Source organism: Felis catus, chromosome F1, assembly GCF_018350175.1.
Source record: "Felis catus isolate Fca126 chromosome F1, F.catus_Fca126_mat1.0, whole genome shotgun sequence".
NCBI lineage: Eukaryota > Metazoa > Chordata > Mammalia > Carnivora > Felidae > Felis > Felis catus.
Genome location: NC_058384.1, coordinates 28,936,520 through 28,947,666, shown reverse-complemented (window position 1 = coordinate 28,947,666; position 11,147 = coordinate 28,936,520). Strand labels below are relative to the sequence as shown.

Genomic DNA, 11,147 nt, shown 5'->3' with positions numbered 1-11,147 from the left:
TCCGTGCTGAGTGTGGAGCCTGCTGGGGATTCTGTCTCTCTCCCTCTGCCCCTCTCCCCAACTCGTACGCTCTCTCTCTCTAAAGTAAATAAAAATTAAAAAATAAAGAAATATCTGTGGTTGAAATGTAATATCTGATTTTGTTTCCCGTAACACAGAGGTGGGAAATGGAATGTGCATAAAACAAGACTGTCAACGAGTTGACCATTATTGAGGCTGAGCCACGGGTATACGGGAGTTTGTCACACTATCCTGGTTAATTTCGTATGAATATGAAATAACGAGGTTGAAAAGCGAATAATAATTAAAAGTTTAAAAATGGATATATTACAAAAATCATCTGTTCTCATTTCAAACAATATTGAAGTATTTGATTAAAAGGAGGATTATCTGTTTTCACATCCTCCCACTTCCATTTTAACACTCCCCAGAGATAATCACTTTAATTCTATACCGATGCAGACAAAAGTTTTGTGTGTTTTGAATATTTTTTTTTCTTTTTTTCCCCTTAAGTGCAAGAAAAAGCCAAGATTAAGCATTAGTTGCTACAAAATGCTGACTGTGAGTCATCCTACATTCGGAGCAACACATACACAAGATTTTTTTTTAAGTCTGGAAGTACATAGGCCAAATAGTTAACAACATAGGGGAGAAAATGACATTTTCACCTGCACTAAATTTGAGGTTTGGACTCAGCAAAGTAAGTTCAAAGGTACCTCACTTTGGAGATAATATAATATAAAAATCTCAAATTTAGGAAACAAATTTGTTCTAGATTGGGTGGAAGGAATCTTCACTAAAAACAAGTAACTATAACCAAAGGCTCCTTTAAAATGTGAACAGGAGTGTTGATTTTAATTTTTAAAATTTTATTAAATTTATATGGAGGTTTTTAAATGCCTACACATGCACACACCCCATGGTCCATGATCTGGATTGGACATCAGGAGACCCAAATCTTGAGGTAAGCCCTGGAGAGGGCAGCAAAAGAACTGACCAATCCTATCAATTCAGTTTTTTTACACCATTTGTGTCAGCTAGAATTATTCCATTAAAATAGTTGATAAGTTCATCACAGTAGACTTGTCCAGGAAAGAGGAGAACAGAAAGCTCAGAAAGCATAAAAATATAAATAGAGACCAAGTATCATAACTAGATGAACCTTATTTAAAAACAGAGAGAAACACTTAGTGTATATATCATTATTTCTCTTCTGACAAGGAGCAGGAAGATGGACTTGTGGGCCCTTCCACATGCCAGGAACCACCTACTCCCACCCATCTGCCCAGCCAGCTCCATATGTTCTATCAAGTCAACGGAATATTTTTATGATACTTTTCCAATTAAAGAGAACATCTTTTCTACCCAGTTTTTCTACAAACTCCTTATGAACACTTATATGATTGCATTTGTGTTAAATCCAATCTATTTCTTATAGACTATAGGCAGATGAATTAATGTTAATTATTTCCTGTGCACATAGTTGATCTTAACATTATCTCAAAAGTATTTAATAATCCCCTATTGTTTGCTAAGTGCTGAGAATACACGGTTGAGGAAGACACCTTCCATATTTAGACCAAAATAGGTCTTTGTTGCCATCTTTCAATACCTTCCTCTAACTAACAACAGCATTTTGGATGAATACATGCTCTTTGATAAAGATGGGTGGTGTAGTTTTTTAAATAATAGAATATGGGGAGAATGTTCAGTAACTTGTTTTCTTGAAAGAACATTATTACCACATTTTCCTGTATTCTTTCATTTAAAAAAGAATCATTCAAACTAAATGATAGTTGGCATAAAGCCTCAAAAACTGTTATGGCATAATCAAATCATGAAAACAGGATTGGGATTTAAGAAAACAAGCCTTAGTAGGCACATGAAAATATCATTTCTGGCTAAAATAGCACTTCACTGTACAAACTGTGAATGAAGGCCACAGAAGGATTCTAACTTCAAACTTCCTAGGATCTGAAAATCATACAAAGGGAAAACACCAGTACTATAATAAGGAACAAAACATTTTAATCTATGTAAAGAGCTGCTCTGCAAAGTTAGTTACATCTGTATGTGTCTTACATACGACTGATACTCACTTTTATCGATTTGCAGCCAGTGAAGCCATTGCTCCCAATTTTATTGTAGGAAGCAAGTACTCTAGAAAAATAATTTGAGAAAACTCTCTATACTTATGGAGAATTAGCCATTTCTTAACCAAATTCTGTTATCAAGAAAGTAAATATTAATATATGGCCACATAAAACTATCAATTTCCTCAAAAGTACACAGAAACAGGTGAGTTGCAAAAAATTGGCAGGATAGGGATTTAGGATTCAGGTACAAGAGACCCTCCATTCCAGCTATCGATAGCTGTGCCTGGGCTGTTGGAAAACATGGCTCTGGTCTCACCCTGTGACACATGGTGAGCTCACCAAGGTCTCGGCAAGAGTTTGTAACGGGAGCAAGTGACATATATATATATTTTTTTGACGTTTATTTATTTATTTATTTTTTTAAACGTTTATTTATTTTTGAGACAGAGAGAGACAGAGCATGAACAGGGGAGGGTCAGAGAGAGGGAGACACAGAATCTGAAACAGACTCCAGGCTCTGAGCTATCAGCACAGAACCCGACGCAGGGCTCGAACTCACGGACCGCAAGATCACGACCTGAGCCAAAGTCGGCCGCTCAACCAACTGAGCCACCCAGGCACCCCAAAAGTGACATATTTTTTGTACTAAAGTGGGATTTCATTAGAGTAGTTCAGCAGGGATTCACTTTGGAGAAAACCTAATATAAAAAACTCCAAACTCGTGAAATAAATATATTTGGGGATTGTTTCTATTCAAGGTAAATCACCAAGGCTATAACCATTGACTCATTTTATATTATGTGCATCAGTATTGATTGTAATACGAGTTTGATATTTACACAAATTTAGGGATGCCTAGGTGGCTCAATTGGTTAAGCGTCTGACTCTTGATTTCGGTTCAGGTCATGATCTTACGGTTCATGATATCGATCCCTGTGCCAGGCTCTGCGCTGACAGCATGGAGCCTGCTTGAGATTCTCTCCCTCCCACCACCGCTCTGCCCCTCCCCTGCTTGCGCGTGTGCATGCACTCTCTCTCTGTCAAAATAAATAAGAATTTAAAAAATATTTACACAAATTTACACCTAATTTAGGATCTGAGCTTGAGGTCAGGCATGAGTGACATTATTACAAGTTATAAACTGGCCTTATGACTCTAGAATTCACTCATAGGTCCTTGTTTTCCAGACTTTACATTAAGGGGAATTGGCCTAAAGTCTCTTTTAACTCTAAAATTGTACGATTCTTTGATTTTCCTGAGACAAGTCTGCTGCTACATCAGTGGCTTTAGAAGTTCCTGGTTCCATCACGTGCCCCTTTCCGCAAGCCTATTTTGAAGAATAGTGGTTGGGGCCAATGCTCTAGGAACCAAACAAGTAGACTTCTTGTGGTTCTAGAACCACGGTTACTGTGCCTCTGGCTTTTTATGGACATATCAGTCATAAATCACCTTTCAATCCTCAAACACCAGTACAGAAGTCTACGTAAGTACTGAGGTATTCTATGGGTAAAATACAAAAAACGGTTTATGAATACAAAATATTTCTAAAATCCCCCCAAAGTAAGTTAGTACATAAACTTTCCTCAATTTCTTGTGCTTTTCCCATATCATTTCTTTTTTTTTTTTCAATTTTTTTTTCAACGTTTTTTATTTATTTTTGGGACAGAGAGAGACAGAGCATGAACGGGGGAGGGGCAGAGAGAGAGAGAGACACAGAATCGGAAACAGGCTCCAGGCTCCGAGCCATCAGCCCAGAGCCTGACGCGGGGCTCGAACTCACGGACCGCGAGATCGTGACCTGGCTGAAGTTGGACGCTTAACCGGCTGCGCCACCCAGGCACCCCTCCCATATCATTTCTTAAATTTACAGTGCCTGCTACCACTTGTCTATTAAAGCAGGAGAACGGTATGAACAGGCAGCTAATTAATACATCCGAAAAAACATAGAAGACCACTAATTTTTAGTTCACTAATTTATTTATGCCTAGAAACTTAGGGCTGTAATTTCCCATTCCTACATAAGCTAGCATCATTTATTAATTCAACCACTGTATCTTGAACTCTTGCCGTGTGTCAGGTCTTGTGCTAGACAGTAGACACAAGAGTTTACAGCCACATAGGCTCTTTGTGTCATGAAAGCTACAGCTAACACAGACCTAAATGTTAAATAAATGATTATACCAAATATATTCATAATTACAAGTCTTGCTAAATGTAACGAAGGAAAAGAAAACAATATTAAGAGAAAGAATAGGTCTTCCAGCCTAGAATTTGGGATACTTGAATATTTAAAACAAGTTTTCTTTAATATAAGTTGCTTCCTAAAGATCAGATATGATATCTAACAGCAGGCCGGGGAATGCAGAACATCCTGCCTCTCCTTTCCCTATCTCTCTTTTCCTTCCTTGTCCCCAAGTGCCCACGTACCAACACCTTTCCTTCCTCCTCCTTCAGAGCAAACAAACAGATCTCCATATACATCCAATTAGGAAAAACAATACCTAGGAAGTCCAGTACTCTCCTTGAAATTAGCCATGATAGGTGGTCTACCTGATATAAACGTGTTATGAATGTTACGTGAGAAAGCATGAAGTACCTAAGCAGAAACACTAGACGTCAGAACTCAGGGTGGTGGCCCAGGTCCCAAACCCTATGTTCATTTTTCTGTCCTCATTTTCCTTGGCTTCTTGGCAGCATTTCACACAGTTGACTACTACCTCTTTCTTGAAACATAACCCCCCTTGGCATGCGCTGCCCCATTTCTCTAGCTACCTATTCTCTACCCTATCTCTAAATGTTGGAATTACTCAGGGTTCAGTCCTGGGTACTCTCTGTCCTTGATTAATCTCCTTCTCTCCTTGATTAATCATGTCCATTCACATGGCTTCAAATGTCATCTGTAAACAATGACTCTCCAATGTACATCTCATGCTGAAATCTCTCTTCTGAGCTCCATGTTAGAGCTAAATACTTTTTTTTTTTTTTTTAAGTAAGCTCTATGCCCAACATGGGACTCAAACTCATGACTTGGAGATCAAGAGTCGCATGTTCTACCAACTGAGCCAGCCAGGCACCCCAAAACTAAATTCTTAATTCACGTGTTTTTTAATCCTGTTCCTCTTTCAGTCTACCCTAATGTGTTTAGTAGCACTACCATCTATACAGCTATACCAGCCAGAAACTTAGGAGCATCCTCGATGTCATAACTTCTCACCTTCTTCATCCATGCCGTCTTAACAACCTTGAATCAGCCCACATCTTCTCATTGCCTCTGCCAGCACGCTGGGCCAAGCTATCATCATTTCCCACCCGGACCACTACAGTAATCTTCTAAGATTCCTACATTCCCTTCTCCATGAGGCAGCCATTTTTCTCCAGGTTAAAAACCTTCAATGGCCTCCTACTGTAATTTGGAAAAAAAAAAAAAAAGTCCAACTATTTTACTAAGAGTTCTGCATGATCTGACCTTTGCAAGCCTCTCCAATCCCATATTGGGCCATTTCTCTTTTTCTCATTGTACCTAAGACATCCTGATTTTCTTTTAACTTCCTTATTTATGCCAAGCTCCTTCCTATATCAGGACCTTTGGTTATGCTCTTTCCTCTGCAAGGAACATAATTAACCTCTACTTTCCATGTAGTTGGCTCCTGATTCATTGAGGCTTAGTTCAAAGATCCTTTCCCCAGGTCTTCACTCATTATTCTCTGTATCAAGGTCCTCCAGAGAAACAGAGCCAATAAGATAGATAGGTAGATAGATAGATAGACAGATACATACATACATACATACATACATACATACATACATTGTTGGGGTAGCAAGTCTGAAATCTGTGGGTGAGTCCAGCAGGCTGGAAACTCTCAGTTAGAAGCTGATGCTGTAGTCATTAGGCTTATTTCTTATCTTCCTCAGAGAAATCTGTTTTGCTCTTAAAGTTCAGCTCATTGGATGAGGCCCACTCTCATTACCTAGAATTATCTCCTTTATTTAAAGTCAACTGATTTTGGATATTAACTACATATACAAAATATCTTCACAGCAACACCTAGCTTAGTATTTGACTGAAAAACTGGATACCAGAGCCTCATCAAATTGACATATAAAACTGTCATATCCTGCTAGAAGGATTTGACTCTTTTCAATCTTCATTTCTATGCCATTGGCATATGAGTCTTATTTGCTCACACCAGGTACCTTGATAAGGGCCTAGATTTTTTTCCTCATTACTATTCCCAAGGCTGGACTGAGGCATGCTTGACGGGGCAATAGAATTTGTAGGCTAGGGAATTGCCTCCATAAATTCCCCCTCACTTGTATTTTTCCAGTCAAGAATTTTGCCACTTAGAGAGGATACTAAATTGTCATAAACATTGTCAAAATATAAACTCTACAAGTAGTAATAATAGTTATCTTGTTATTGGACATTCTAAACTGGTCTTGGTAAAGAAAGGGAAAGGGTCTGTCTATGGCACAGTTTTGAGTAAGGCTCACTCTTACCCTCAGAGGAAACTACCTTCTCCAATCCCTTCTCCGTTTAGTCCCTACTGTGTACATCTTTGCCTTGATTTCCTCCTCTCTCTAAACCGTGGCTTTCTATGACTCTGAATATTCTTTTTTTTTTTGTACTTGAACCTGGTTATTCCAGAATACTTAATTAATGTTTGGTGTTTCCCAGATTAGCACCCAGCTGTGTTACTTAGTATTTGAGAATCCTGAAGTTTTCCTTGCAAGAAAATAGGTATCTTTCTTCTTCTTTCTTTTTTTTATAATGACATAACAGTAAAGCACCTTTCTCCTTATACCATAACAGGAAGAGTGCACATTATAAAATGACAGGGGAAAATTTTTGGGAAAGACAGAGCCTTGATCATTTTCCAGTGATTAATTAAGAGGCACATCCTACTGAAAACAATGCAAAATCGCCACCCTTTCCCAAAGAATGGGAGGGAGAGTAAAAATACAGAGTTTACTAACTGTAGTCAAGTAACTTCTTTAGCCATAATTATCCTAAGATTCCCAAACTTGGAAAAATCTAGGGTACTTGCAAATGGGAAACATATCAAGTGACCCCCACCTGCAATCTTTGCACAAATAAGCGATGGGCAGTGGGGGGGGGGGCTAGCTGGATGGTGAATCATGTGGGCCACTTGCTTTGCCTCCTTCTTGTGATAATGATCTTCTACCAACCCACTGAGCACCTCAGGGGGTGGGGGGAAGGCAGGAGTGGGGACAGGATATTATCTTCAATTTGGTCTACCTTGCTTTTCTTTAGAAGTACCAAGAGAAGGGAACAGAGGTTGAAATTAATGAGGTGGAAATGAGATTCTGAATTATCAGTGCATTTCAATTATCTCTGCTCACCCTTGCTGGTTGACCGCACTCAATTTCCTTTAGGCTTCCCTAGGTAGAGAAGTCTAGACTCATGAGAAAGAATTACTTCTCTTTCATGGGAGCTCTATTCCCTGTATCTACCTGTATTATTTTAAAGCGAGACTTAAAAAACTTAATGAGGCCTAAGTAGAACAACATTTTTACTTTTCATTTGTTGTCAAAAGCCTTGAAGACATTTTTGTCAATAGAGAAAGTGTTTTCCCTAGTGTCTTTGGACCATATTTCTAAAAAGCTTCTCCGTGTCACTTCTCTGCCTGTGGTCCCCAGAGCGTAAGTAACATAATACACCCTCTATGTACTACTTTCTTCCTCAGTTTCTCCTGCCCTTGTTGTAGAAATAGCTTTCATTCTTCAAGACTGCTTTTAAGTTCTAATGTCAGAGAACTTCTGCAAAAACCAGATATGGGCTTGATGTGCAGTGGATTGAGAAGGTGAAATAACATAATGCCCACATGCCATAGCAGTGAAAATTCAATTATGTTCTATCTCCATGGGTATAGTAAACAATGATGCACCAGACAGAGAGATCATAAAGTTAATTCTTTTTTAAAGGAAAAGAAAGAGTATAGCTGGGGAAGAAAAGAGAAGGGTTTTTGTCTCTGGTTGACCATATAGCTCAAAGATACTACCAGAAATAGTGAAAACTGCAGCCACTTGATGATGGCTTACAAGAAAGAAAATATCATTGGTTTGAGGTCCTTTGTTTTGGTCTTTTTTCAGGACGTGGAGTGGGCCTGCAAGTAGGTAAAGTCTGGATTAAAGAGAAGTGAGGAGAGAGAATTCCAGTCAGAATCTGACAGGGCACAATGGTCAGAATGAGCACAGTGATGGTGGTGGTGGGGAGAGGGGTGGGCACTGAGGAAAGTCGTCTGCCTAAGGGAAGGGCTGCCTCACAGGGAAGGATGTAAGCCTCTTCTTTGAGGAAGAAGGGTCAGGGACAGTCTCGGTGTGACTGAGTAGTGGCCTGTGCTGGTTCTGTCTGGCAGAAAGCCTCCATTAAGAGCTTCTGAACTGCCAAGGAAATTAGTCCCCAGTTCAGCCTAGTTAAAATTCAACCTCCTCCTCCAGTCCCACTCCTTCAAGATCCTGTCTTTTGGCCATGAGACCTTTAAAATTGCTGGAATAATGGGGCAGAGAAGAAAAGGTTAACCGTTTTCCGTAAGCAATTAATTTGGGCATGATATTTGAATAACTAGTATTCTAGTATTCTCTTAATTTGTTTTCCACTTGAAATTCAAAGCAGATTCATAACTACTCCATACAAGGACAGGATCTAGAGTTTTCTATCTGTCACCTCTATAGATGAATTATGTAATTACACACACACACACACACACACACACACACACACACTTCCAGAGTTACAACTTATTCCCCTCATTCAGTTTCGGTAGGTTCTGACCTGGTGTCCTTCACCTTTTAAATGGTGAAGGCAGTAGAGGAAATCTTAGCATTTGACTTTCAGCTCATCATAAACATACAGCTGTATATACAAGTTGTGTAAGAAAGCACACAATTACCATACCACTTGAAATAAAAATTGGCCATTTCCTTCAGGAAAAAAAAAATGTTGGCCTAGGAATCTTGTATTGTTCTCCTCCTTCTCCTTCTCCTTCCTCTTTTTTTTCCTCTTAATTCTTGAAACCTACCAAGAAGATCCCAGGGAATGCATATAGTTTGCAAGTTTGGTTCTTGGTTATTCCAAAATACTCCTTTTTGGGATATACATGGATGTCTGGATCTTTATTGGATATGGTCTTTGCCCAGATGCCTAGCTCAGTCTGTTTTCTTGCTATTATCTTCAAGTGAAATCCAAATCTCTAGGAGGAGCTTAAAAAAAATAATAGCACCTGGTCTGGCACTCAGAATCTTAAGGGCTGAAAGCCAGAGCAGATTCTCCAACTATAAGAATCAAACCATTCATCGTCTGCCCTTCAGGTCTGCCAGCCAAGAGGGAACAGGAAGCTTGCTGTGAGTCCAAGACTGTGGAATGCAAAACCCCAAGCAGTTACTTGCTGTGGTTTTAAGCTTTGTCCTGGAAGTTAAGAACAATGTGAACGCTCTTCTAAATAACATTCTAGCCAATAAATACCCACCTAGCACCTAAAGTCTTTGAACCTACTCTAGTATGCACTCTTTACACGATATTTCAACACCATATTAGTCTTTAAGGAAAATTTAATATGGGTACTTGTGTACCAAGTGCCCAGATTGCCTGCATGATTAGGTTTCTATTTAAGACTGAGCAGATCAAATACCCTCCCTAAAAATCCTTAGTAGGCATTTTAATGCTTTTTGGAAACCTCAGCTACCTATTGGACCAACTTTCTCACGGGTCACCCTTGATTTATAGTTCACAGATTTGTATGGGGTGAGGGGCAGTTTGAGAAGGATCTGAGTTTGCCATGTTTAACATGTATGTGCATTTAGACTGTATGCTTGCTGGCAATCCAATTTAATAGCTCATTTCCAAATCCTTTCTTGGAAAAGGAATGTCGATTACATAATCATGAAAAACAAACCTGTTGCCATCCAGCATGAGCTAACATGTTACAGTACTTTATGGCCGAAGGTTATTAAGCCAGCACCCAGTTTCTTGCACCAAGGGGAACACTGGGAAAGTGAAGGCCTGCCAGTTTTGTTAAAGGAATGCCACTTAGTGGTAACGACATAGGCAATTCACCTTTCTTGTTAGAGCACGCTGCCCGGGGACTTTGGGTTGATTAAATAAGTGTTCCTTGACCGCTGATTAGGACTGTGTGATCATTAGCAACTGAGAAGCCTATTAAAGCAATTCTTTAGATTAGCTGGTCTCAGTAGGAAGACCACCTTGGGTGTTCCTAGTCCTCAAGATTCCCATCAAATGCATCTTCTGCTGTGCGGCCTTCCCTGACACCTACACTTCTGGCCAAGAGAAGTAATGAGCCCTGATCTGCGTGGCCATCCACAAGCATACAGTGTCTGTTAAATTCAACCATAGAATTTTGGTGTTCTGGGTTTTTTAATGTTTTCATTCCTGTGAGCTTGGGGATAAAAGCCTCTGACTTAATTTTAATGTGTATTTCCTGGCTTAAGAGCCATACCGCAGGTAACCCCCCGATTCAAATACCTTATAAGCTTACTTTGAGGTGGAAACATCACCTTCATTGTTCCGGTAGAAATCGCAGATGATTAGGTGACAACCAAGGCAGAACAGGAAGCAGCCGTCCTTTGAATACCACATGGCATGTCACTGAGAGCTTTACACGGATGATCTCACTTCGTTCTCGTAACCACCCTAGTAGGTGGATAAGGGTGAAGAGACTAGTTTGCCCAGTGCCTCTCGGCCAGTAGTGGTGGTGCCGGGTAGGAGGCTGCTTTGGTCGGACACGTACTCCCCCGCCCTGGGCTGTACCTCCTGGTTATCACACGGCACAGGCACCTAGAGGACGAGGAACATACCTCTTAGTTGCTGTGGTCAGCAGATCACCTTCATACGCCCGGTATGTGTAGTCTATCAAATTTGACTTCTGCATGAAATAATACCTTTCCTCCTGGGAATCAAAGAGCCCCATGCAAACCTGAAAAGTGCTGGTTACCTGTGTTTTTTTAAACAGTCAAGTGTTCTTGTTTTCTGGTTCGAAGACCTCAGAAGTGAATTCTCCTGGAAGGGAAAATATA

The 11,147-nt window shown here is 39.9% G+C and overlaps 1 long non-coding RNA gene across 5 annotated transcripts in view; it reads right to left on the bottom strand.

Moving 5' to 3' along the window:
• Window positions 1–11,147, bottom strand: part of LOC109495636 — a 36,827-nt gene that overhangs the window by 9,754 nt on the left and 15,926 nt on the right. For 3 of the 5 annotated variants that reach the window (XR_006591425.1, XR_006591423.1, XR_002151178.3), the window contains exons 2-3: window positions 11,066–11,130; window positions 10,597–10,908 (exon numbers count right to left, since the gene is read on the bottom strand). This is a non-coding gene — a long non-coding RNA (uncharacterized LOC109495636). The remainder of the gene's footprint in view (window positions 1–10,596; window positions 10,909–11,065; window positions 11,131–11,147) is intronic. The other 2 variants (XR_006591424.1, XR_006591426.1) reach the window with 2 other exon arrangements.